The sequence below is a fragment of the Girardinichthys multiradiatus genome, chromosome 12 (assembly GCF_021462225.1).
Source record: "Girardinichthys multiradiatus isolate DD_20200921_A chromosome 12, DD_fGirMul_XY1, whole genome shotgun sequence".
NCBI classification, from domain to species: Eukaryota; Metazoa; Chordata; class Actinopteri; order Cyprinodontiformes; family Goodeidae; genus Girardinichthys; species Girardinichthys multiradiatus.
Window position 1 is genome coordinate 21,971,279 of NC_061805.1, and position 26,012 is coordinate 21,997,290.

Below are 26,012 nucleotides of genomic sequence, written 5' to 3' on the forward strand. Positions count from 1 at the left end.
ACTCTTATGGATCCAAATGCAATCACTTTCCATCACATATCACAAACCACTGATGCAGTTGCCCCTGATTTAACACACTTACAAGATGCATTACGTTAGAGAACCTCTTAAAAATCAAGGCTGTCCTCAAGCGTTACAAAATAAAAGTGGAGTGGTAAGACTACTCTCTGTTTAAGGTTAGTAGCATTGCTATATTTCAAAAAGCAGAGGATAAATGGATATTACACTAAGAAACAGGAAGATAACCCATCAATTATAATGTTCGTTAGTTTCGATTAACAGTTTTCTTTACGGTATTAAAAAGGTATGCGAAAGGCTTTAAAAAGTTACATTTTCAAAACCGCAAAAGCTTTATCAGCATAGTTGTTTTAAAAGTAAATAGACATGAGGTCTGAAATTCCTGCCTGGCCACAGATAACAGTGAATAAAATACAACAGTCCAACTGTAGGTACACAAAAACCTCATACCGACTCATACCAACAACCTTCAGAGACTTAAGAGTGAAATCTATTGTCTTGACTGAAAAAGCTTGAACAATGCTGTTTTTACCATTCACTTTAAGAGGAATGATAATCCACAGTTTAAATAGTTATTAAAGACGGCACACCCGCCTGTGTGTAATTCAGAAAGCTGCTTTGTTTTTTTCTTTCAGTCTTCATGCATGGTTTACAGTTTATAAATATCAAAGTTATAGTTCAGTCTCACCTGCCTGCCATTCATGTCCTTACAATTATTGTTGTCATTCTTGAGTTGTTTTTTTACTTTTTCCTGCACTTCATCAGCAAAAAACCTCTAATTTCTCCTCATCTTTTGGCCAATCAGTGAACAGCAGTCTTTTCAAGTCACATTTCATCTCTACTCAGCCCTAATGGTACCTGCTAATGAGGAATAAGTGACTTGATATAGCTTTAAAAAAACAGCTATGACCAGGAAACTGAAAAAACCCCAATGGCAAGAGACACCCGAAAAACCCACTGGTGGGAACAAAAGAATGGCACAAAACACCCCAGCTCAAAAAATTAAATGCTACACCAAAAAACCTGAGCAAAAACAAAGCTGACAAATTTCAAATTTTTCTGTGCATTTTTAGAAAGAAGAAGACTAATGTTTGTCCTACCTTACTCTGAAGCGGAGGGGTTTGTCTGATGAAGTCCACTGGTGGCTAGACGTTCAGCTTAGCCTTGGAGGAAGAAGTAGAAAACTTTATTTTAGCACTAACACTAATCTAACAAAAAAAAAAAACAGTGTTTACATTTATCTAAAAAGAGGTTGACACTCCAAATTGAACAAATAAAAAGAACTACAATAAAGGTTAGCATTAAGAACTCCCTTAATATTTCATTTCTAAAAATGTTTATCTACGCCTAGCTAGAGAAACAAAGTTCAAACAAAGGATTCAGAAACATTTCTCTCTCCTTCCAGTGATAAATAATCATCACCCAACTATGAAAAGGAGGCAAAAGAAGAAAAAGGAATAAACCTTTCAAGGAATGAAAGTGGGACATCTTCAGAGTGATTAGGCATTCACAAGCAGACAAGTCAAATCAGCAGTAATAGAGAAGACATCAATGCAGTGAGCAAAGACAAATGAGAGATGAGAAGAGAGAGATATGAAGGGAGGAGAAAACCTGACTCTGAGCTTATTTGACTGCAGGGAACATATCCAGCCTACAGGAGTTGGACAATGAAACTGAAACACCTGGTTTTAGACCACAATAATTTATTAGTATGGTGTAGGGCCTCCTTTTGCGGCCAATACAGCGTCAATTCGCCTTGGGAATGACATATACAAGTCCTGCACAGTGGTCAGAGGGATTTTAAGCCATTCTTCTTGCAGGATAGTGGCCAGGTCACTACGTGATACTGGTGGAGGAAAACGTTTCCTGACTCGCTCCTCCAAAACACCCCAAAGTGGCTCAATAATATTTAGATCTGGTGACTGTGCAGGCCATGGGAGATGTTCAACTTCACTTTCATGTTCATCAAACCAATCTTTCACCAGTCTTGCTGTGTGTATTGGTGCATTGTCGTCCTGATACACGGCACTGCCTTCAGGATACAATGTTTGAACCATTGGATGCACATGGTCCTCAAGAATGGTTCGGTAGTCCTTGGCAGTGACGCGCCCATCTAGCACAAGTATTGGGCCAAGGGAATGCCATGATATGGCAGCCCAAACCATCACTGATCCACCCCCATGCTTCACTCTGGGCATGCAGCAGTCTGGGTGGTACGCTTCTTTGGGGCTTCTCCACACCGTAACTCTCCCGGATGTGGGGAAAACAGTAAAGGTGGACTCATCAGAGAACAATACATGTTTCACATTGTCCACAGCCCAAGATTTGTGCTCCTTGCACCATTGAAACCAACGTTTGGCATTGGCATGAGTGACCAAAGGTTTGGCTATAGCAGCCCGGCCGTGTATATTGACCCTGTGGAGCTCCGGACGGATTGTTCTGGTGGAAACAGGAGAGTTGAGGTGCACATTTAATTCTGCCGTGATTTGGGCATCCGTGGTTTTATGTTTTTTGGATACAATCCGTGTTAGCACCAAACATCCCTTTCAGACAGCTTCCTCTTGCGTCCACAGTTAATCCTGTTGGATGTGGTTCGTCCTTCTTGGTGGTATGCTGACATTACCCTGGATACCGTGGCTCTTGATACATCACAAAGACTTGCTGTCTTGGTCACAGATGTGCCAGCAAGATGTGCACCAACAATTTGTCCCCTTTTGAACTCTGGTATGTCACCCATAATGTTGTGTGCATTTCAATAATTTGAGCAAAACTGTGCTCTTATCCTGCTAATTGAACCTTCACACTCTGCTCTTACTGGTGCAATGTGCAATCAATGAAGACTGGCTACCAGGCTGGTCCAATTTAGCCATGAAACCTCCCACACTAAAGTGACAGGTGTTTCAGTTTCATTGTCCAACCCCTGTATTTACCACAACATAGTCATAGACTACACACTTTCATTCACTGTAATAGTCTCTACCAACCCACTGGAGTTGGACATTACAGTTTCTGTTAATAAACTCACCATTTTCGGCCTGCTATCGCTACACGGCCATATGCTCTTGCAGCCACCAGAAAAGAGGATTAGCTTATGTACCAACATGACACACAAACACAGGCTTCCCTACTCTCCTCTCCATCAGAGGGTGAAATAACATGATATCTCTGATCCTGTCAGAGCCTAAAAATACACAGTATAATAGGACTTTCAGTGGTGCTTTCAGTTCCTCTCATCTTTCACCAGTTGCTCATTTTTGCCTGTATATTGGGTACACATCAACATGGACTTCAGGTGGAATATTGTAGAAATAACAAATAATTGCAGACCAGCCTAACAGAAAATCATTTTAACAAAGAAAACATTGCAATGTCTGACATTTATCCAGATAAATAAATTTTGTACAAATTCTAATCAATCTGCTGTTATCCATGTCATTTAAATGTGGATTACATTTTTTTTTCTCTCAAATACCCAGTTGTATAAGCTCTAATTATTTTCATTAACTTGTTTTCTGCAAAAGCATTACTTATTCTTATAGCTTAAATAAAAAAAAATTGACATTTAATGGCACCCCTGTGACAGTCTAAATTAAAAGACAAATTAGTATCCTCATTTTGAGCCTTATGTATGCACAAGATGTTTAAAATCCGGTACATAGATGAGAAATGAGAAAAACTATAAATGACATGTAAACAGCTATTCAAGGAATGTGTTGTGATCTCAAACACAGAACAGCAATAGTTAGTTCAGGAGTGTAACTAATATAATCTTAAATATAAAAACTAAAAGATCACTGTAAAGATTTCCATAAATTTATGTGTGTTAGATTTATGATTAAAAAAAACTGCAAGTAGTATTATTAGCTTATCTGATGTTCTATTTTTAATATAAATGTTTAATTTCAATACATCAGATAATTATGCAAAAAGTAAGAAAATCACAAAGATAAAGAATAAAAATAAAACGGTTTCAACTGCTGTTGTTAGATCCTAGAGAGCTGGAAGTGTATATTAAACTCATAAAATGTAATAAAAAGGATGGTAGACAAGACTTTAATGGCGGAAAATCCTAATTGAAGGCAGTTGGACTTCCTCGGTTTCCTTGAAGATATTCCACCTCCCATCTGAAAGGCTTCCTAAAAGGAAATTCAAGCAAGTGCAAATGCCTTAATTAAATCCTCACAATTAATTTATGTCTTGTTCAAAGCGCTCGCTAATGCTTTCAGAACCCCTGCTTTTGACCTCTTAATATTTGTGTATTAAAATGTTCTGAATTTTATCAGCTTTATGGGAGATTTTGGTTAAAAGGGATCGAATATAAGCAGTCACAATTTCTGCTCATAGTGATAGATGTGTCCTCACTGTTCACTGCTTTTTCTTAGAGAAGTAGAGCAATGAAAATGTCCAAGAAATAAATGAAGAGTTTTATTACTTTAGCAGAATGGAACGTTGAAAATTCTGTTAAGTGAGGTCTGTGCTATATATAATCCACAGATAACATTTGCTCATTTTAATGAGAATAGTTTTTTTCTTTCTTAGTAAGGCCAGAAACTATGTGAGGCTGACATTTGCCAAGCATCTGTAAGTTAAGAAAATAGAAAAAAAAAACACCAATAGATTAGATGGAGGTTTTGTCCTAAAATTAATTAATATTCAAGCTATGAATCTGTGATATTTAAGGTGCTGCATAAATAGGAGAGCAATGAAGGAAGCTTTATGTCGTGGCTGCCATCATTTCCAGGTTTCATATATTGGATCTTTATCAGTATGTTAGAAAGTCACCACTAAATGTATGTTTTTGCATGAGATTACCCAAAAAGTTTAATGTAAAAACAGAAAGAAAAGCCTCACGCACTTACTTTTTAAATGGTGACATTTCATTAATAATTTCTAGAGGCGTAAGTGTGTGCCGTATGACAAAATTAAGGGTTGTTAGAATAAAAGATATTTATTTCTACATAAATACTTATTAAATGTATTAAGAAACTGCAGTACAAGAGTCATACTTGCAGTCTCTCCTGGACTTTTTTTTCTGGAATGTCATTAAAAAGGACATTAAGGCGGAAGTAAAATGTAACGGCTTTTAAAAACTACAACTTTTTAAAACTTCAGTTTACCTTAATACCAGTATCCAGGCCATGCATATTTATAGGTCAATTAAACAACATTTAGCTTAACCACTAAAAGGGAGAACATTAATCAGAAATTGTTTATTGAACATTTCATGGCAAAATCTATTAATCTATCTAAAAAAATACCAAATAAACCAAGCATACTTTTTTTTATTTTTGTGTTACATTTCAATATAGTTTGGGTCACATAGATAACCAGAAATCCAGCTTGTAAAATGTTGTTCCCGTCTTCATTTTAAACCTACAAACGCAGTACTTTGATTTTGTCTGACTTATTTTTGACCCTGCCTCTCACCCGTAGACTGATGGAGATAGGCACCAGCTCCCCAGTGATCCGCTATGGAATAAACGGTATAGAAGATGGATGAATGAAAGTAAACTAACTAATACCAGTAAGATAAATATGACCCACTTTAATTTTTTTTCTTACGGAAACCCTTTTAATGCACTAATATCAGCCATTTACATGATAAACCACTTAAAACGGCAACATGAATAGTGCAGAGATGTTGGCTAATATAATAAGGAGACCATAATATTCTAGAATGTTCTGAGCCCAGTTAACATTGGCATTTAGTAAAACTGCAAACCAAACACACACAGTAGGAGACACGTTAGTGAGTTAATTAAAATTGTATTTTTTTTTTTGTTTTTTTGTTACAAATAGCAACAGTGTTGTGTGAGCCAACAGGCGTTTACACCTGCGCACCCGCATCTCGGTGCGCCAAGTAAATACCTGTTAAGGAGGTTAGTTCAGCAGCCGGTAAAAAGTCTTCAATGCAAAACAAAAACAAACACCTAATCTGTCTTACGAATCCCAGGGAAGCACTTTAAAAACACAAATAGCATTGCAGCAACACTTACCCAGAGGTTGAGCATATGTTAGATTTAGCATCTAACAAAAATGGGTACCGGAAGTGAAATTCACGAATCCTCGCGATGTCTGGCTGGTTACTTTTCATGATAGAAAAGTAAAATAAGTTTGTTTTAAGGACAGATTTGACCATAGATGCGATCAAATCTAAAATGAGAAGTAGTCTTTGCTAAATCCAAAAGCTTTTGTTGTAATTGATTTAATAAACGTTACTTTATACACTGAAATGTGCACTATTTTATGAAGTTGGTTAATTCTTGGTTAATTCAAAGTTCACAAATCAAAATGGTCTGAAGGAAAACTCCGCATCCATATTTTTGCTGCAGAATTTTCAGAAAGAAAGGAAAAAAAAAAAAAAGATCTATCCACAGTTAATCAACGACTTAATTTATGCATCTCAGAGCAGCATTGATTAACTAAATCTGTATAATGTTCTCATCTGGGCAGCATTTACTTAATGACTTGACCCTTTTACTACCCCTTTGTATTGAAAAACATTTTAGGCTTCATTAAACAACTGTCACCAAAGATATTACAGACACACAGAGCCTGAATGCATGGTACTTAAATAATTAGCTAACATTTACTGAAGTGTTGTTTTTTGCAGTATGCATATGGTATTATGATGATGACAAGTTTGCATATATTGTGCAGCCCTACTTTTCATTCAGTAATACAGCTGCGACATGCTGATCGTCTAATTTCTCTGCCTTAAATATGGCATGCAGTTTCACTCTTTAAAACTGTGCCAAATCATTTTGTTAGTAGTAGTTAATGTAACACAGTATAATAAACTAAAAGAAGTAAGTAAGTCATGGAAGTCCCTATATGATAGCTTGGCACAAATCCTGCTGTCAGGGTGTAGATTGGAACAATTAAAAGGCAACATAGAAGATAAACCTGCTATTGGACTCACAATAACCTGAAAGATTTTCACTATCTATTGATCGTGTTGCCTGTTTTCATTTGTCTGATCATTTTTGTGTTCAAGTTTTTGTTGCCAGCTGTTGAGCTCTGCTGTGGTTCTTGTGTCAAAAAAAAACAACTGTTCAGTTTGTTTAACAAGTGTATAAACTATAAATATGTTTTAGTTAGTTTTACAATTTAAATTCGGTGAAAAAAAAAAAACAACAACTAGGCAACACTGATTGTATTACATTTGTATGAATTCTTCTGGTTGATCTGGTTGTTGTTGGGAAGTTTCTCAAAGATCTGGACAATAATTAGGTAACATATATTATTTGTACCCCACCTGCAAAAGAAATATTTCACAGATAAACAGAAGGTCTGCTGTCAGAAGGTCACTTTAATTAGGTTAAGCCAAGTAAATATTCTTTTCAAGCTGTCAGGTCATTAAAATGTAGTTTTAGATCCTACAAAATTTTATTTAATCTATTTCGTCCCATCAGGAGTAAGCACAACAAACATCTGTCAACATCTTTTCTGATCCATTATGTTAAAAATAATATTAGCTTTTCCAGGATATTTCTGAACACAAAACAAGATTAATGCCCTCTCGTTGTTGTACTTAAATTTGAACACACCTTTTGGTTGTGCTGTCTATCATTTAATAATAAAGTTCTTGATTAATTCTGATAAAGGCTATTGTTCTATCAACAGTTCCCCTTTACTCTAAAAGCCCTAAATAAAATCTAATCCAAGGAGTTACCTTCAAAAATACCTAATTAGTAAAAAGGTCCACTTGTGTGTCATTTAATTTCAGCCCAGCTGTTTCGGTGAAGGCCTCAGTTCAGATAACAGTAGAGAACAAACAGAATCATGAAAAGCAAGAAACACAGCGGACATGTTGGAAATAAAGGTCCATCCTGAACACAGCATGCCTTTTGTGAAAAACTGGGGTGATAGCATCATGCTTTTTTGAACAAAAGTACTGAAAGTTAGACATTAATTATAAATAAATAAATAAATCTGTAAAATGTAACATGACTCAGTGGAAAGCATCATGATGTTTTATTACATGTTGTACTACAGTGTATTTGTCAGTTGTATTTAATTAGTAGGAAAATTAAGAGAAGTGTGCTTAGCATAATGCACAAAGTGCACATGAAATCTATTTTCTGGTCCATCTTTTGGGAAGGGAGTTATTTTCCAAACACCTGGGGGATGATTTTCTTTATTGCAAGAAGGCACACAAGTATTGGCCAGGCTTGGATGGATTTGATATTCAGTCAGGGTACTTTCACTGATTATCTCTCTCTCTGTAAGTGAAAGTATACTAATCAGTGAAATCACCTGGAGTGAGCTGTGTTGATCTAAAATCATTCCTCTTTTCTACAGTGACACAGCCACCTTGCGGGGAACACTGTTTAGCTGAATAGCTGCAGAAATGAGAGAAGCTGTTCTTGGAAAAGGCCAAAGAAAACACAAGTGTATTCCCACGAGGGAGCTCAGGCAGCATCCTCGATGGGACAACACTTCACACATGAAAACACTAGCAAAACATAGGTTACAAGACACTGATGCTATGCAACATCAGGGATCAATGGAAAAAATGGCCTGCATTGCCTTGAACAAAGCAGGGAACCCTATGACACATTACCATCTTGTGAGATTAATAGGTTAATAAAAAAACGTGTATCTAATGGACATCAACAGTGGTATTTAATTGGAGACACAGATTAATTTAAAACCATTAATAAGACCTCTTTTTGTTTGTTCTTTTTTCTTTCAGGCTTTTGAATTACATGTAGTTGTGAAATGCTTGCCTGTTAGTTGATGCTGGGCAACCTGGGCATAGTTGGTGCAGAGGTAAGGGGGAAACAAGACTGATTTGGATGGTTTGTGGTCCAGAAAACCTAAACAACTGCAGAATGTTCAGGCATGAAGTATGGCACAACTACAAACCTACCAAGACATGGCTGTCCACCTTAACGGACAAGGGGAGCTTTAATCGTAGAAGCAGCTGAGAAGCCCACCTCTGGAGTAGCTCAATGAGGGGAATATGTCAACAATACAACTTTATGATGTGCACTTTACAACAGTTTCTCTAATGGCTTCACAAACAGGTTTAACTATGCCCTCCGCATTACCCGTCTCCTTTTTTAAAATTCTGTGTTTAAGTGTTAAAGTGGCAAGGGAAGAGTGCTGCAAAGTGACAGCACAGATCACAGCTCTTATCAAGTATAAACATCTCCATCATGGAATCAGTGACAAAGAATAAAATCTTAATGCAAAAAAAAAGCCATATGCTCACAGTTAATTATGTATTTTTTAATAACACATTTATTGTAGGCATCAAGTATTCAGAATTCTTTTGAGCCAAGCTCGTCTCAGCTTGATCAACCATGGGGACGCATCACTGGCTCACTCACCATATATGCTTTGAATATCTTTAATTGCTATGTGTTCCATGTGGGCGTTCCTCTGCTCTTTATCCAGAGGGCACGTTCAGACAAGCAGAAGATTTGGGTGATTATAGGGATAGACCCACTTTAAACTGTATATAAATTACACATTTTCACCAGACTGATATATTGGGCTTTTTCTAAGACTTTTCAGCATGTGTCAATGCAATAATTGCATTGGGCACTACAAGAATCACCTATGTGCCAAAGTAAAGTTTTAGAGGACTGGTAGGTTTTAAAAGATGATTCAGCTGTATGTTTTGTATTCAGTTAAGCTAATATCAAACTCAGTATGCATCTCCACACTCACTGGATGGGTTGTCTGCTGGTGAAAGGACCTGCAAACTTACTTTAGCCTCTAAAAGAGTACTTAACATTCAGAATTGTGCCCAAGTTTAAGTGCAAAGTGTAAAAGTCACCCTGCCTTGAGCACTGATAGACCCCAACTTCCTGCTAGCCCAATGTCATGATTCATTTTTGTTCATTCTGACACCCAACAGGCACAATGAACAATTTAGGAATTTTGCTTCTGTCAATCAGAAACGCCAATGGCAATCAAATTACCCTGTTATCTCTTGGCTCCCCTCTTGTCTGCAATCACACAGTCAGCTGTTTTTGTCACCTGGCGTGCAGTGACAACCACAGGAGGGGATCTGTATTCAACAATCATATATTGCAACACCCCCTCTCCCTACATGTGCTATATTGAAATAAGAGTGTAAAAAGTCTTGAAGAGGAAAAAAACACAAGCATGCACATAAAGGCTTCTGGATATAAGTGCCAAGCTCCGCATTTGGCAGTGCTTCTGCAGATATGGAACTCTCATGGGCACATTCTGGCATTATTGTCCTTAAGTGGCAGAGAAACATAAACACAAAAAGTTTGCTTAAGTTAATTATTGCATTTCCACTTGGTTGCCTATTTGCATAAATTCCAGCAGCTCTGTGAATATATTATATGTGTACAAGCTTGAAAAACAAATCCACCATTTGCATTTCCAGTCACAAGTTTAAATACACTCATCTGTAAGAATGGTAATTTGGGGGCTTTCTAATGATACAGGTGAGACATTTGTTTCTCAGATTGGAATATTGAAACAACATGTAACTTCAATAATTAATATGCAAAAAGAAAAAAATTGGATGAACATGTTTGACTTCTCACAGGATAAAAAAATATGCATACAGGCTCCAATTTATTTGTACACACCCACAAATATTTGAACACATACAAGTCCCTTAGCAAGTTGCAGACAAATCAGACTTTTTGGAGTCTTCGTCAGGTTCCTGACAGAATTCTGGGAGGATATTTAAACACTCTTCTTGTTAGAGTTCATTTAAATTGATTGTACTTCTTGCAGAGAATTAGTTTGGGCCATTCCAGATACTTAATGTTAGACTCTTTTTCATTCCCAAACCAGTTTTGTGTTTGAGATTGTTTTCCTGTTTGAGTACCTGGTTAAGTCCACGTTTCAACTGTATACTTATTGATTTTAGGTGGAGTAAAAGAATCTGGAAGTAGTCCTCCCTTTTCATTCTTTCATCCACTTTATGCAATGAATGCACAAACAACAATGACAGCAAAACAGACCCTCAGCATGATTTTACCATTACAATGCTTAAAAGGTGGTACAAATTTCTTTGGTTGGAAAGCAGCACCTTTCAAACAAATTGTATTGTGGCCAAATAGCTCAATCTCTGTCTAGTCTGAGTAGAAAGCTATTCTCCAGAAGATATTTGGCTTGTTCATGTGTGCAGCTACAAATTTATTTCATGCTTTAAGGTGTCAGTTTTAATGTTTTAAAAAAATAACTTGTAATAAGTTGTAGGTTGTGCATTTGTGACAATGATCCCTGTATGTAAACTTCTGATCACAACTGAATTAAGTTATTTTTTGATAAAGACTTTGCACAGAAGGGTATCATCAAGTTCTAGATGTCATAAAACTATAATGATTCACCAATAGTCAGTGTGTTATGTTTATTTTTTTGATTCAGTTTAAAAATAGCACAATGAATTAATGGAAAATGGCTTGTGTTGTTTTTGGTTCAATCCAGCCATCATAAAAGAGGTGGCACTTCATAGAAATGTGTGTCCTGGTGCTCATCAGAATTATCATTAAGTCTGTAAGAGATAATCAACACTCAATATCAGTCAGTAGCAGAGACGAGTGTAGCTTTTATGTGTTTCCTTTGCTCAGATATGGTCTCCAGGCATGTTCAAAGAGCATTAAAATACTCTGCTCTAATTTGTTTTTTGTTGTTTTTTTCACCCAAGTGTCCTGTTGCAGCATTTCAGACAAGCTGCTTGCCTAAATGTGCCAGGGCAGATGCGTCCTGCAAACAGGATATCTCAAGACGGATTCATATTTGAGTGATTGACCTTTTCAATGTCGTTGTTACTACATGGTGGAGGCGGCTCCAAAAAGCCACAGGAGGCCCAGACAGACAGACACAAGGCCTGATCCCAGGGTGATACAGTTCCAAGTGGGTTTATCCCTTTAATCACCCAGAGCCCAGCATGGCCCCTGCAGATCAAGGCTGGAATGACACATCCCCAGGAGCCACAGGCCACCAGTCAGGAGCCCACCATTCTGGGACCTGGCCAAAGCACCCAGACAAACAATACCACACCTAAGGGGGTAGCACCCCTCTGGCCCACCCATGATGCCATGTGAGAGACCCCCAGGCCATTCCCACACCTCCAGACCCCAGCAAAACAACACAGGTTCCAGGGTGGGAGCAAGAGAACCACACCGTGCCCCTGAGACCAAACCTCCCCCAGCGTTGGCATATGTGACCATGGTAACATGAAATGTTGCGATGAATGCAGATGTGTCTGGTTAATTTGCATTCAAATTGGGGTTGTGTCTGGATCTGTGCCATGTCTGTTTGGTGCTGTTTACTGTGCTTAACCTCTAGATGGCGTGGAACCTGGAGGAGAGGTGACAGGTGTTTTCTATTCCCCTGATTACCTGCTGAGGAATATTTAAGGAGGAGGCTGCCAGCAACTCACTGCTAGAGTGTTGCCTTTAGTGGTACAGCTTTACCACATTACCTTTGTCTTGTCCTTGCCTTGACCTTTTGGTAATCATTGTCTGTTACCTTGCAGGATTACCTGAACCTGACTTTGCCTTCTGCAATGAAGGCTGCCTGGGTTACCCTCTTCTGGAAAGAAGCGATCCAGCTCCATGAACAAAGACTCAAGCCTATTGTTACTTCTTGTGATCACACCGGCTGGCAGCCTCCTGATTTCTTCGCTCCTTGGATCACCCTCCATGAACCCTGTCCACCCTCCTCCATCCACTTCACCAACTTCAGAAACTCTTGGACCAGCTAACCATCCTGGCACACCAGTATTCACCATCCTCAGTCTCACGGATAAACAACCCTTTGGTCTCTCCACACCCCTCTGGCGGATCTCCCCATCTATCCAGTAAGACAGAATTATTATTTAAGAATTCAGATCCTGAGTTACTCCTTGATCACCGTTCTGTTTATTTTACAGTTGGTATCCCGGTTCCAGTTCCCTGCATGTTTCATTACACTGTAAATAAACTCATTACCGTTAAACTCAGTCTCCTGAATTGCTTTCTGCATGTGGGTCAAAACTGTTCGAAACATTATGACATGTTGTGGCTGAGGTGTGCAAGACCCTACTGCTTGCTGACAGCATAGTCTCCTTCACCCCAACCCCAAAGTCTCAAACATATCTAGTGTATTAAAGTTGAGGTGCAGGACAGGGCCAAACATGGAGGTGGGGTTGGGATGGGTGGATGTTTGCACAGCATGGTGTTCCCTTCATGGCATTTATTATCTTAATTAAAGAGAATAAAAATTTACTATTTCGTTAATTACCTTTGTCCCACTGTAATGTACTTTTCCCCATCATGTCCCTCTCTTTATTTCCTGTACAGCACTTTGAATTTTCTTCCTACGGAAATGTGCTATATAAGTAAACTTCCCTTCAAGGTCCATCGTCCCGCATATCAAGACTTTACTGTATAGGAGAAGGGGATGGATTGTGCTATTTCATTTGTTAACTTGTTTAATTCCATTATTCTACTTAGATTAGGTTAGACTAGTGAGACAATAATCAGAGCATGCCAATATTTTTCTTTTCTTTGTAAACTTTCAATTAGGATTGGTCTATGAATCTGTTTTGTCTTAAATCCATTTTACACAGTGCCTAAAAATCAAGTCATACCCCGCAAACCTTTTCCACATTCTGCAATATTAAACTCACAAATTCTAATGCATTTTTTTTTTTGTGTGTGTGTTTTTGGTGACGAACCAACACAAGGTTGTGCATAATTATGAAGGAAAAGGATAACAAAACACTGTGTGGAGGAAAACTAACACTGCCCATTGCCCTGAACACACCATCCCTGTAGCATGAAGCATGATGAGACAGGGAAGCTGGTCACAGTTGATGGTTGTATAGATGTGGCTATACCCAGCTATAGCAACCCTGGATTAAATCTACCAGACAAAATGCTAAATACAAATGCACACCATACTATCAGATTTGTAAAAGACTGAAAACCATGTATTATTTTGCTTCAACTTTACAATGCAGTGTTTTGTGTTTGTTTATTACATAGAAGACCAATAATATACATTGAGGTTTGTGGTTGTAAAATCTTAAAATATGAAAAACTATTGCCAAGCACAGTGATACTACATTGTACAGCATTCTGTACTTAAAGGTTAAATGTCGACAAAGTATAACTCTGACAAACATTTTTATAAAACAGATGGACTAAAGATACCTATCTCGCCGCAGAATCTATTAGAAGACAAAGTGGTTATCTAGTGACGGTCTATGGCTCTGCTCTGCTGTAAAATGCTTCAGGGAAAATCACATCAATGTTTTGTAAAATGGCTTTGACATTTGACATTAACCATTACCCAATGACTGGCATGGGAACAATGTTTGTGTGCTTTAGCATCCTGGAATAAGCTCTGCTCTGATTCTGCTTCTAAGTATTGTCTGCATTTAACAGTGATGCTTATAGAAAATATCAAACTTAAAGATCTCATCGATTTTCTAGGTGTCTTTGCAGATTATAGGAATATTATAGGAACAAGAGCTTCCTCTTTCCACTCACACATTCTCACTTTAATGTTAAGGGGAATGATATTTGCTAGAAACATTTCTACATTGTAAAATGCCCACGCAAGTGAAGCTACTTCATCTTCCAAACACATTCTAGCATATTTTTTCAGAGAATGCATAATAATTTAAATGGTAATAACACCATATTCTGAACTGCCAGCACAAAGCTACCCACACATGAGTGCATGTGCGGGTTGAGAGATGAACAAGTCAAGAGACATCAGAACGCACTGTTAACACAGTCTGCACTCCTTAATACCTTTGTCTGCTGTCCTCATTCTTATCTCTATGAGGAATAAATACCTTCTGATATAAAAACAAAAGCCTTGAAAAAAACACAAACAAAAACATTTGCATAAAAACCCCAAACAAGAATTGAAAGTCACATGCAGCTCTTCATTCGTTTCCATAATGAGAAGCCAGCCACTGAAATTAGCAGTATTAGAGCTTCAGAGCAGAGTGATGATGCTGGATGTATAAGGTCAGCGACCTCAATTCAAAAACTTTGCTACAGGTAAATTTCCTGTAATGTAATTTTGTGAGCAAAACCCCCAACAGCCAGACATTTATACTACTGTGAATTTATACGGGGATAAAAGGTTGCAAAATTCATTTGAACTGGAGTGATTTATTATGACAGGAGAGTTAGTAATTCACATGTTAATGCATGTATTTTTTTAATTAGGGTTCCATGGAAAATGTTCCAAAAATCACAATAACAGCATGTCCAAAATACAAAATTGTGCAATTTGAACATATTTATGACTACTTAATGTCAGGGAAGCTAAAGAAATGTGTTTCCTGCTGTGATGCACATGCGCATGTCCTCAGAAAGTTCAGTCTGTTTGCTTGAAAGGACAAATGTTCTCTTTACTTTGCCAAAAGCAGTAATACAGTTCTAATGAGTTGTGCAGAGTAGGTTAATAGGGTGCTGGCATAGGAAGAGCTTGGATTTGATCCTCATTTCAATCTGTCACAACCTTAAATTAGAAAAGGTAAGGAGCGCCAAAAATTTGAAATAGCTAATAAACTCCTATATTTATAGTTTATAAGTTTATTTAATCTTTTACCATACTGGGGTAGTTATGAACACATAATAGTTGAGATTACATGCAATGCAGGGACATGTTTAAAAACACATTATTTGAAATAATTTATACATATATATTATTCCTAAAGCAGCTTAAATATTGTGAAGACAATTTCAGTGTGCATAAGCTGCCCTAACTGGTCACACTGGATCTCTGATCCCTCCAGCAGCTAAAATCAAGAACCACCATTCATCCATATATGTTTCATGTTTGTGGTGTGAGTAGGATCCAAACGCTAGAAAGAAACAGGCATCAGGCAGAACAAACCATGATAATTGAATGTGACATAACACCGAACCTACAAAAACTGTGAGGAATCCAAAAGCCAACACAGAAAGAAACAGGGAGCAAGCTGGCATAACCAAAAGTAAACTGGAGAGTCTGACAGAAAAAGATTGAAAACCAGGAGCATAAATACTAGGATGGGGTTTGCTGGATTGAAAACGGGATTTCTAACATGGTGCAGCTTGTAAAGGAACTTATGAAAACTGAGCAAGGTGGGGAAATGTCTGAACACTAGTAAACACAAGGATAACTTAATAAAGTAAGGAAACATCAAAATAACCTGAAGTATGAAAAAAAAAAAGGTCTGAAATACACCCTGAAACAAAACTGAAAAACAAGGGAAATAAACATGGGATAAGGGGATTTTATGGAAACATTTATCCTTGTCTATATGGTATGGTTAAGTAGCAATTTGTCTCTAAATGCAATCCAGATCATTACTTGGACCTATAATAACGTCTTTATGCATGCGCCAGCATCGAGACTCTCTGGTGGTATTGGCGTTACTTTGGGCAAAGGTACACATCACCACTTAGTTGGCAGCATTCATGCAAGGTGGTACACTAGTGTTTCATACAACAATGCTGCCTTCAAGATTTTTTCTTTACAGAGGACATCTATATAAAAATATGCAAAAATGACAATGCAACACAATGCACATTATAACAGCTGGTTAGTCTGCAGTCTCTAAAGGAGACTGTGTTCACAGCTTAAAGATAGAAAAATGTCTATCATGACTCAATGCTTTTCCACATCTTGATATATCTTTCCAAAACAAATGTGACAAAATACCCCTGAATGCTACCTCTATTTGAAACTAAATACCAGCGGTGTGCCGACATGTGGTGGCTCTTGAATGAATGACACCCAGGCAAACCCCTTTCTCATGCACCGCATTCCTGTCATATCAGGTTTGTAGTAGGACCTTAACGCAGATGGAAACCAGAAATGAAGAGGTGAAAGTATTAAAGAATTATAAAAGCAAACTTACAGAGCTGCAGGACATTGAGGAACAGGACATCGATACAACAGGAAACAACTGGCATCATAAGAAACAGACCATCAGGAAGTACAACAGAAGGAACTAGCAAACAGTATGACAACCAGACAACTTATATACAGGAGGAGGGAAAAGTGGAGAAAGCCATGCCAAAACAGGAGGGAGTAATCAAGAGGAAATGAGGAACAGCTGAGACCAATAAAGGAGAGGCCAATAAAGGAGAGGGAACTGAGGGGAGGAGAGTAATGAGCAGGATCTGAACAGAGAAACAGAGAAGAAATCTAACAGAAATAATACAAAATGTACATAGAACACAAGAATAAACTAAGAACCAAATCAACAAACATATTAGCTAAAATAGCAGGAACTACAGAACATAAACGACAGGGAAACGAAGAAAACCGAGACATAAAAACCCAAAACCTCCACCCCACAACAAAGACCAGTCTGTTATCAAAGTAGAGTAATTTAGTCCATGTTTACCCTTTGTTCTTTTTATGCCTGTTTTATGCTAAGGTGGTCCAAATACCAAGTAAACATTTAAAAGTGTAATAAAGGTTTCACAAAGTATTTAACATTTTAAATTAAAGTAGAGGTCCTTAACCCATTAGCAGGACTGGTATCTGCCCCTTCGTGCATTTTTGAACAGGATGAGTACTGCCAGAGCCCCACAAATTGACCTCTAGTTAGCCACTGACATAAATGTCTATGACTAAACTAGTTGAAAAAATGCAGTAATAGTGACCAATGAAAGGAAGTGTTGTGTCAGCACGGTATTTAAATGTTCACAGCACTCAATGTTATTGCCTCACATCTTGTCACAATTTCTGTGTTAATTTGTAGTACACATCACCCTGGTGATCTTCGGGGAGAGGATGTGATGGTGAGAAAACTTTGATGAAATGTTGTGTGGACCTAATTTAAGACTTAAATTGGCTTATATGCCTTCTTATACAGGTCCTTCTCAAAATATTAGCATATTGTGATAAAGTTAATTATTTTCCATAATGTCATGATGAAAATTTAACATTCATATATTTTAGATTCATTGCACACTAACTGAAATATTTCAGGTCTTTTATTGTCTTAATACGGATGATTTTGGCATACAGCTCATGAAAACCCAAAATTCCTATCTCACAAAATTAGCATATCATTAAAAACCCCAATCATGGGTAAGACTGCCGACCTGACTGCTGTCCAGAAGGCCACTATTGACACCCTCAAGCAAGAGGGTAAGACACAGAAATAAATTTCTGAATGAATAGGCTGTTCCCAGAGTGCTGTATCAAGGCACCTCAGTGGGAAGTCTGTGGGAAGGAAAAGGTGTGGCAGAAAACGCTGCACAACGAGAAGAGGTGACCGGACCCTGAGGAAGATTGTGGAGAAGGGCCGATTCCAGACCTTGGGGGACCTGCGGAAGCAGTGGACTGAGTCTGGAGTAGAAACATCCAGAGCCACCGTGCACAGGCGTGTGTGGGAAATGGGCTACAGGTGCCGCATTCCCCAGGTCAAGCCACTTTTGAACCAGAAACAGCAGCAGAAGCGCCTGACCTGGGCTACAGAGAAGCAGCACTGGACTGTTGCTCAGTGGTCCAAAGTACTTTTTTCGGATGAAAGCAAATTCTGCATGTCATTCGGAAATCAAGGTGCCAGAGTCTGGAGGAAGACTGGGGAGAAGGAAATGCCAAAATGCCAGAAGTCCAGTGTCAAGTACCCACAGTCAGTGATGGTCTGGTTGCCGTGTCAGCTGCTGGTGTTGGTCCACTGTGTTTTATCAAGGGCAGGGTCAATGCAGCTAGCTATCAGGAGATTTTGGAGCACTTCATGCTTCCATCTGCTGAAAAGCTTTATGGAGATGAAGATTTCATTTTTCAGCACGACCTGGCACCTGCTCACAGTGCCAAAACCACTGGTAAATGGTTTACTGACCATGGTATCACTGTGCTCAATTGGCCTGCCAACTCTCCTGACCTGAACCCCATAGAGAATCTGTGGGATATTGTGAAGAGAACGTTGAGAGACTCAAGACCCAACACTCTGGATGAGCTAAAGGCCGCTATCGAAGCATCCTGGGCCTCCATAAGACCTCAGCAGTGCCACAGGCTGATTGCCTCCATGCCACGCCGCATTGAAGCAGTCATTTCTGCCAAAGGATTCCCGACCAAGTATTGAGTGCATAACTGTACATGATTATTTGAAGGTTGACGTTTTTTGTATTAAAAACACTTTTCTTTTATTGTTTGGATGAAATATGCTAATTTTGTGAGATAAGAATTTTGGGTTTTCATGAGCTGTATGCCAAAATCATCCGTATTAAGACAATAAAAGACCTGAAATATTTCAGTTAGTATGCAATGAATCTAAAATATATGAATGTTAAATTTTCATCATGACATTATGGAAAATAATGAACTTTATCACAATATGCTAATATTTTGAGAAGGACCTGTATATTTATTTCAAAGATCCTTATGTATAGTTATGGCTCACCAGCATCACCTTATACTGTAAATGACAGCTGTTGTGTTTTCAGATTGTTCCTTTGGTATTTTAAGCAGTGTATTTGTTTTAATAAAAACAGAACAATACAAGAATATACAGAAATTATATAAATACAGTACAGACCAAAGGTTTGGACACACCTTCTCATTCAAAGAGTTTTCTTTATTTTCATGACTATGAATATTGTAGCTTCACACTGAAGGCATCAAAACTATGAATTAACACATGTGGAATTATATACTGAACAAAAAAGTGTGAAATAACTGAAAATATGTCTTATATTCTAGGTTCTTCAAAGTAGCCACCTTTTGCTTTGATTACTGCTCCGCACACTCTTGGCATTCTGTTGATGAGCTTCAAGAGGTAGTCACCTGAAATGGTTTTCACTTCACAGATGTGCCCTGTCAGGTTTAATAAGTGGGATTTCAAGCCTTATAAATGGGGTTGGGACCATCAGTTGTGTTGTGCAGGAGGTGGATACAGTACACAGCTGATAGTCCTACTGAATAGACTGTTAGAATTTGTATTATGGCAAGAAAAAAGAAAAAAGTAAAGAAAAATGAGTGGCCATCATTACTTTAAGAAATGAAGGTCAGTCAGTCCGAACAATTGGGAAAACTTTGAAAGTGTCCCCAAGTGCAGTCGCAAAAACCATCAAGCGCTACAAAGAAACTGGTTCACATGAGGACCGCCCCAGGAAAGGAAGACCAAGAGTCACATCTGCTGCGGACGATAAGTTCATCCGAGTCACCAGCCTCAGAAATTGCAGGTTAACAGCTGCTCAGATTAGAGAACAGGTCAATGCCACACAGAGTTCTAGCAGCAGACACATCTCTAGAACAACTGTTAAGAGGACACTGTGTGAATCAGGCCTTCATGGTAAAATAGCTGCTAGGAAACCACTGCTGAGGACAGGCAACAAGCAGAAGAGACTTGTTTGGGCTAAAGAACACAAGGAATGGACATTAGACCAGTGGAAATCTGTGCTTTGGTCTGATGAGTCCAAGTTTGAGATCTTTGGTTCCAACCACCGTGTCTTTGTGCGGCGCAGAAGAGGTGAACGGATGGACTCTACATGCCTGGTTCCCACCGTGAAGCATGGAGGAGGAGGTGTGATGGTGTGGGGCTGCTTTGCTGGTGACACTGTTGGGGATTTATTCAAAATTGAAGGCATACTGAACCAGCATGGCTACCACAGCATCTTGCAGCAGCATGCTATTCCATCCGGTTTGCGTTTAGTTGGACCATCATTTATTTTTCAACAGGACAATGACCCCAAACACCCCTCCAGGCTGTGTAAGGGCTATTTGACCAAGAAGGAGAGTGATGGGGTGCTGCGCCAGATGACCTGGTCTCCACAGTCACCGGACCTGAACCCAATCGAGATGGTTTGGGTTGAGCTGGACCGCAGAATGAAGGCAAAAGGGCCAACAAGTGCTAAGCATCTCTGGGAACTCCTTCAAGACCTGTTGGAAAACCATTTCAGGTGACGACCTCTTGAAGCTCATCAACAGAATACCAAGAGTGTGCGGAGCAGTAATCAAAGCAAAAGGTGTCTACTTTGAAGAACCTAGAATATAAGACATATTTTCAGTTGTTTCACACTTTTTTGTTCAGTATATAATTCCACATGCGTTAATTCATAGTTTTGATGCCTTCAGTGTGAAGCTAAAATATTCATAATCTTGAAAATCAAGAAAACTCTTTGAATGAGAAGGTGTGTATATATATATATATGTATAAACAATCTGTCTTTCCATGGGATTTTTTTAAATCTATTTTAAAGGTTTTGAGAATTTCCATTGTTTTTTGTGCCTTCTTATTTTTGAGTCTTTTTATTGTTTCCTTTAAATGGAATATTCCTTCTAAACATTTTTCCAATTTTGGGGTCCATCTATCCAAAGGGAAAAATAACTCAACATCTCCTGCCTATTCATGCATCATCTTCACATTTTAGCGGCTGAAATGTGATCCACAGCTGGACATGAGTGCCAGCAGCAGCAGCAGGAGGAGCATGCAGTTCACTCCTCCTGAGCTTCATGGGTGGGAAATATGACAGGCGGTAATACTGATAAAATACCCAGAGAATTTGATTTCAGATTTACATTTACTTTTATCTTTTACAATAAAGAGGTGCCTATGGAATATTTATTACTCCTTGACAAGAACACAAATGAAAGTGCAGCTTCAAAAGCCAATAATAGCTCGAGAATGAGCCATTATGTTAAAATAAACATGGGCAAAGTTTTACTATGTACTGAATGATCTATTATGTCTTATAAGTGATCACTTGGGATGCAGGCTATATAATTATTTTACTTTATGGAAAAAAAGATTTCTCATCCAACTGTTTTCTCAATGCTAAATTAAGCTTCTAGGCTGCTGGCTTTAACTTTATTATTTCATGGAAAACAAGAGTTATGGTAACACTCTCATGCTTAATTTTATCCCTTGGATTAGCATCAAACTGTAAAATAAAAATGTCTGCTTCTGATAATTTGTGTTAAAGCATTTTCTCTTTTTTGTCTAACCTCTCATCTCTCTTATCTAACTATGTAAACAGTTTACTTAAACTTGAAGTACTGTAGATTCCACAGGCGCTCATCTTTTAACTTCCTGCTGTTTTTTTTCCCATTGTAACAGATTCAACAACTACATCTGAGAAGGAAGCGTCAGTGTTGCATTGCACACTTCCACAGTTATTTTCTCCATATATAGATGTGTACAAAAGCCAAAAATACATGGTTGTTGTGAAGACTTGGTGACCCAGAGATGCCACTCTTTACTGGAGCTCTCTATTTTTTACCTCCCATTCTTTTCATGCAGCTCTGTGTGTCACAGCTGCAGTTGTTTAATATATTTCAACCACTGTTCTGATCACAGAAGTAGACAAGTTCAGGGAAACAGCTATTTTCTTGCAGGCATCTGGTCTTAGGAAGATCAACACACATCTTATTTAGTCGCATGGTAATGTTAGTTGGGCTTAAACATGTCTCAAAGCTCAGATACAAGTTAATCAATTAATTACAAAAAAGACCAGGATTCCAACAATCTTTACAGTATTTGCACTTGTACAGGTTAACTATAGCTGAGCATAAGAGATAACCTCATGAGAAGTTGTTCAGACCATATTAGGATGTGTATTTTCAACACCCTCCGCATTCATTGCCACTACTGGTAAGGGCGGCAGTGGCAATGTGGTAGTGGTAAACAGTGTGAAAATAAGTTAATTTTTTTTATTGCAGTTGCATAGCTTCACTCTAAACATGTGTGCTGCAGTTCTTCAACAATGAGCTTTGGATATGTTTTGCCTCACTTTGCATCATCCTAATTGTGATGGTGAGTAAAGCAATTATGCATGGGTCCTTGTCCAGCCTTCTTTCTTTCTGGACTCAACAAAATCAGTATACACTATACTCACCCCTACAAATAGTTAAATTTGGGTGTTTTGATCCCTTGATTGGCCAAAGGTGTATAAAATCCAGTACGTAGGAATGCAGAATGCTTCTACAAAAGTTCATGAAAGAATACCCCATATCCTGGAGCTCAGTGATAGGATTCCTTCTGTGCAATAAGTAATCAAATAACTAAATAGTCCATGGTCAACTGTTGATGGGATTATAACAATGTGGAAGCCCATGTAAATCACAGAGCAGGGTCAGAAGATGCTAAGAAGCACACCTGGCAGAGGTTAACAATTTCTGTGGAATCAGTAGCTACAGAGCTCGAAACTTCATTGTGGCCTTCAGGCCTTACTGTGTGCCAAGCTTCTACATCCAACATCAGTGTCTGAACTCACAAAGCTCTACTGCAAGACTGGTCAAAGATTTCCATAAATACATTTCCAGCCTTCCCAGAACTTGAATCTGTTATAGCTGCAAAAGCTCCAATGACATCATAATAAACAACTATTGTTTAATTATGGGGGGTAAATGGTGCTGCAGTGGTTAGCACTGGTGCTTTGCAGCAATGTCGCTCTTTTCAGAGTTTGCAAGTTCTCCCTGTGTATGTGTTGGCTCTCTGTGGGTAACCCAGCTTCCTCTAACTGTCCAAAACATGACTGTAAGGCTAATTGGTTTCTCTTAGTTTACACTACTTTTGGTGATACAGTGTAAAACTGCCTTATTTTAATGTCATGCTCTCTTGTGTTTCCTATTTTGAAGTGGCCCAAAGAATGGGTATATGTGCCACATCATATTTATTCCTCATTGAAACTTAAGGTTATCAAATACTGATTGAATGTTCATAAACACTCATATTTCCAAAGTATCTCGTACATTTATCTTATGAGAATAGCTGGGAGTGACAACAATTGGGACACTGATTTTTATTCATCTTTATCAGGGCTTCTAATACAAATGAACGTCCCTCTAGGGAAATTCCAGGATGACAGTCTGTGAAAACAGCTGTAAAATATAAAATACTTTAATAACCATTAATTACTGCAGACTATTGATGGAAACTGTTGAATCAGTTTGATATACACTGTGCTGAGGCTACTGTACTACTGTATATTTTGGGGAGGACATGACACTTTCACATCCAAACAGAACATCCTGTCCCGCTCCCTGTTCCGAAAGTGACACACGAACACACATATGACACACATACAGGCTCGCAAATATTACAGAACATGTATCTCTGCAAACATCCTTCCTTTCACATTCTCATTGTTCTCTCTATTGCCTTTTTTATTGTCATATGCCTTCATCCCAGAAGTAAATGTTTAATGTCTCCCAGAATCACATAGTGAAAAAGAGGAAGATCTGGAGCTGTCAGCCACCATCTAATGAATCTGACAATTCATTGTTTTTTTTTTCCCCTTTTAGGCATTGTTATCATTTAGGTTGCTAATCCCTGTGCTTCAGGTGTGTGTGAAAGCATGTGCAAGTTGTTTAAAATGAAAAAAGTGGGTGTCCCTTTGTGGAGGGGAGCGCTGGTCATCTGTTTCTCTATTTTAGGCTCAGGTTTGTGTGACTGCATGTGCTCTGGCTTGAGAGTGTTTGTGTTTATCTAAGCTTGTGTGTACATATGTGCATGTTAAAATGAGCTTTGTGACCTTTCTATGATGGCCCAGCTAAATAAAGACGCACACATCTTTCTCCCCTCTTCATATTTGGCAACCTCGCTCTGCTATCACACAAACGCACAAATCGCGGCTTCAATTGAACGTTGATCTGCCAGATTTTACTGCCTTTACTAGTGGTTTTTATTCAGGAGATTCAGATCTGACTTACCCTCTGAGTTCAGACAAGGCCATGGTCTTTCTCAACAGCTGTAACAGAGTTATTAAACTGATGCCAGTGCTGCCCATGACAATCATGTGACAGTTTTGCCTCTCCACTCTTTATCAACACCAGGAGGCACAATAATGCGTCAGTGTTTATAAAGCTGTGAAAAACATGGGAGTAATTGTGTCCACGGGGAAAACAAAAATGAGTCTCATGCTTAAATCTTTTTTTTCCTGCAACGTGTCACACATCCAGCTGGAAAACAGTCTTATTTCGAATTTGATTTATTCAAAATCACATGCAGGAGCCTCAACCTGTTTACATAATGCTTTATCAAACCCCTGAACCTCGAACCTTTCTCAACCCAACGCTGATGTAATAAAAATAAACAGCTCCTTTAAAGTCATATCTCACTGGAAACGTGTGAGCTGAATTACATCTAAAAGATCTAGCAGAACACCTTCATTGAAGCAATAAATCATATGCAGCAGGGGTGTTTTATGGGTTTTAGCAGGGGTTTTATGTAAATGTGTTCCATGTTGTAGTTTATTATCAGTTACTGTATTTGGATCTACCCATTAAAGCTGTAATGACTTAATTCATTGTGGAAAGTTCTGTCCAATGTTATTTGTTGAACTTTATTTTTCAAATTATGGTAATCTTGATGGAAAGTAATGTATGCTATTGTCAATGGTTTACTACAACACCAGGGGAATACATGACAACACTTTGTATCTGTGTAAACAAATATGTGCAACCATGGACAAAAAAAAATCTTAAGTGCGAAGTTGTATTAATGAAAATTAAGCGGAAGAATAGCATAATATTTCAAAGCTTTCTACAGCGTCTTGTACATTTATTGGCACCCCTTGTAAAATGGTTTAAAAACTACACTAGTAGTAGTAATACTCCACTGCAGTGATTAATTACTCTACCAGTCAAAGGTTGGGACACACTTTCTCATTCAGTTGGAAGACCATGGGTGTCCAAATGTTTGACTTGTAATGTATTACAAAAGATTTTCAACAGAAAACATCTATTTAGATCATATGTCATTGGGGATATTCTCCACCATGTACCACTCACCAAATCCTTAACATTTAGTGGCATCCCTGAGAAGATAGCATAAAAAGCTCTAAAATGCATTCATCTTTTATTGCAGGACCATAGTCTCACATGGAAGTATTTAGATCTTTAAATTAGTACATTAATTCAGTGGGGAAAACATCTGGCAGTAAAAAAGCAGTTTTAAACAAAATCAACAGTCACTATTTGGGGATCCTTCACAATTCATATAAAATAAATGTAACTGATGCATTTTCTTTTTTTTGATCCGAGTTTTGAAGAAATCTTTTCCTTGGGCAGAAATCCGATTCGGCACAGAAGTGCATTAT

General features: G+C 38.2%; 1 protein-coding gene and 1 long non-coding RNA gene across 9 annotated transcripts in view; one reads left to right on the forward strand and one right to left on the reverse strand.

Annotated features, from left to right (window-relative positions):
• The window catches only part of gpat2 (glycerol-3-phosphate acyltransferase 2, mitochondrial), a 228,808-nt gene extending 211,839 nt beyond the window's left edge, over positions 1 to 16,969 (reverse strand). Inside the window, exons 1-2 of one of the 8 annotated variants that reach the window (XM_047380861.1) lie at positions 16,874 to 16,969; positions 1,119 to 1,181 (exon numbers count right to left, since the gene is read on the reverse strand). The gene's annotated coding sequence lies outside the window, so the exon portion shown is untranslated. Of the gene's footprint in view, positions 1 to 1,118; positions 1,182 to 3,043; positions 3,061 to 5,886; positions 5,912 to 6,014; positions 6,065 to 16,873 lie in introns of those variants that run through there. The other 7 variants (XM_047380854.1, XM_047380855.1, XM_047380859.1 and 4 more) reach the window with 7 other exon arrangements.
• On the forward strand, positions 11,098 to 12,955 carry LOC124877571. Its single transcript, XR_007040566.1, has 3 exons — positions 11,098 to 12,425; positions 12,500 to 12,823; positions 12,896 to 12,955. It is a non-coding gene; the product is annotated as an uncharacterized LOC124877571 (long non-coding RNA).
• Positions 16,970 to 26,012: the final 9,043 nt, after the last annotated feature.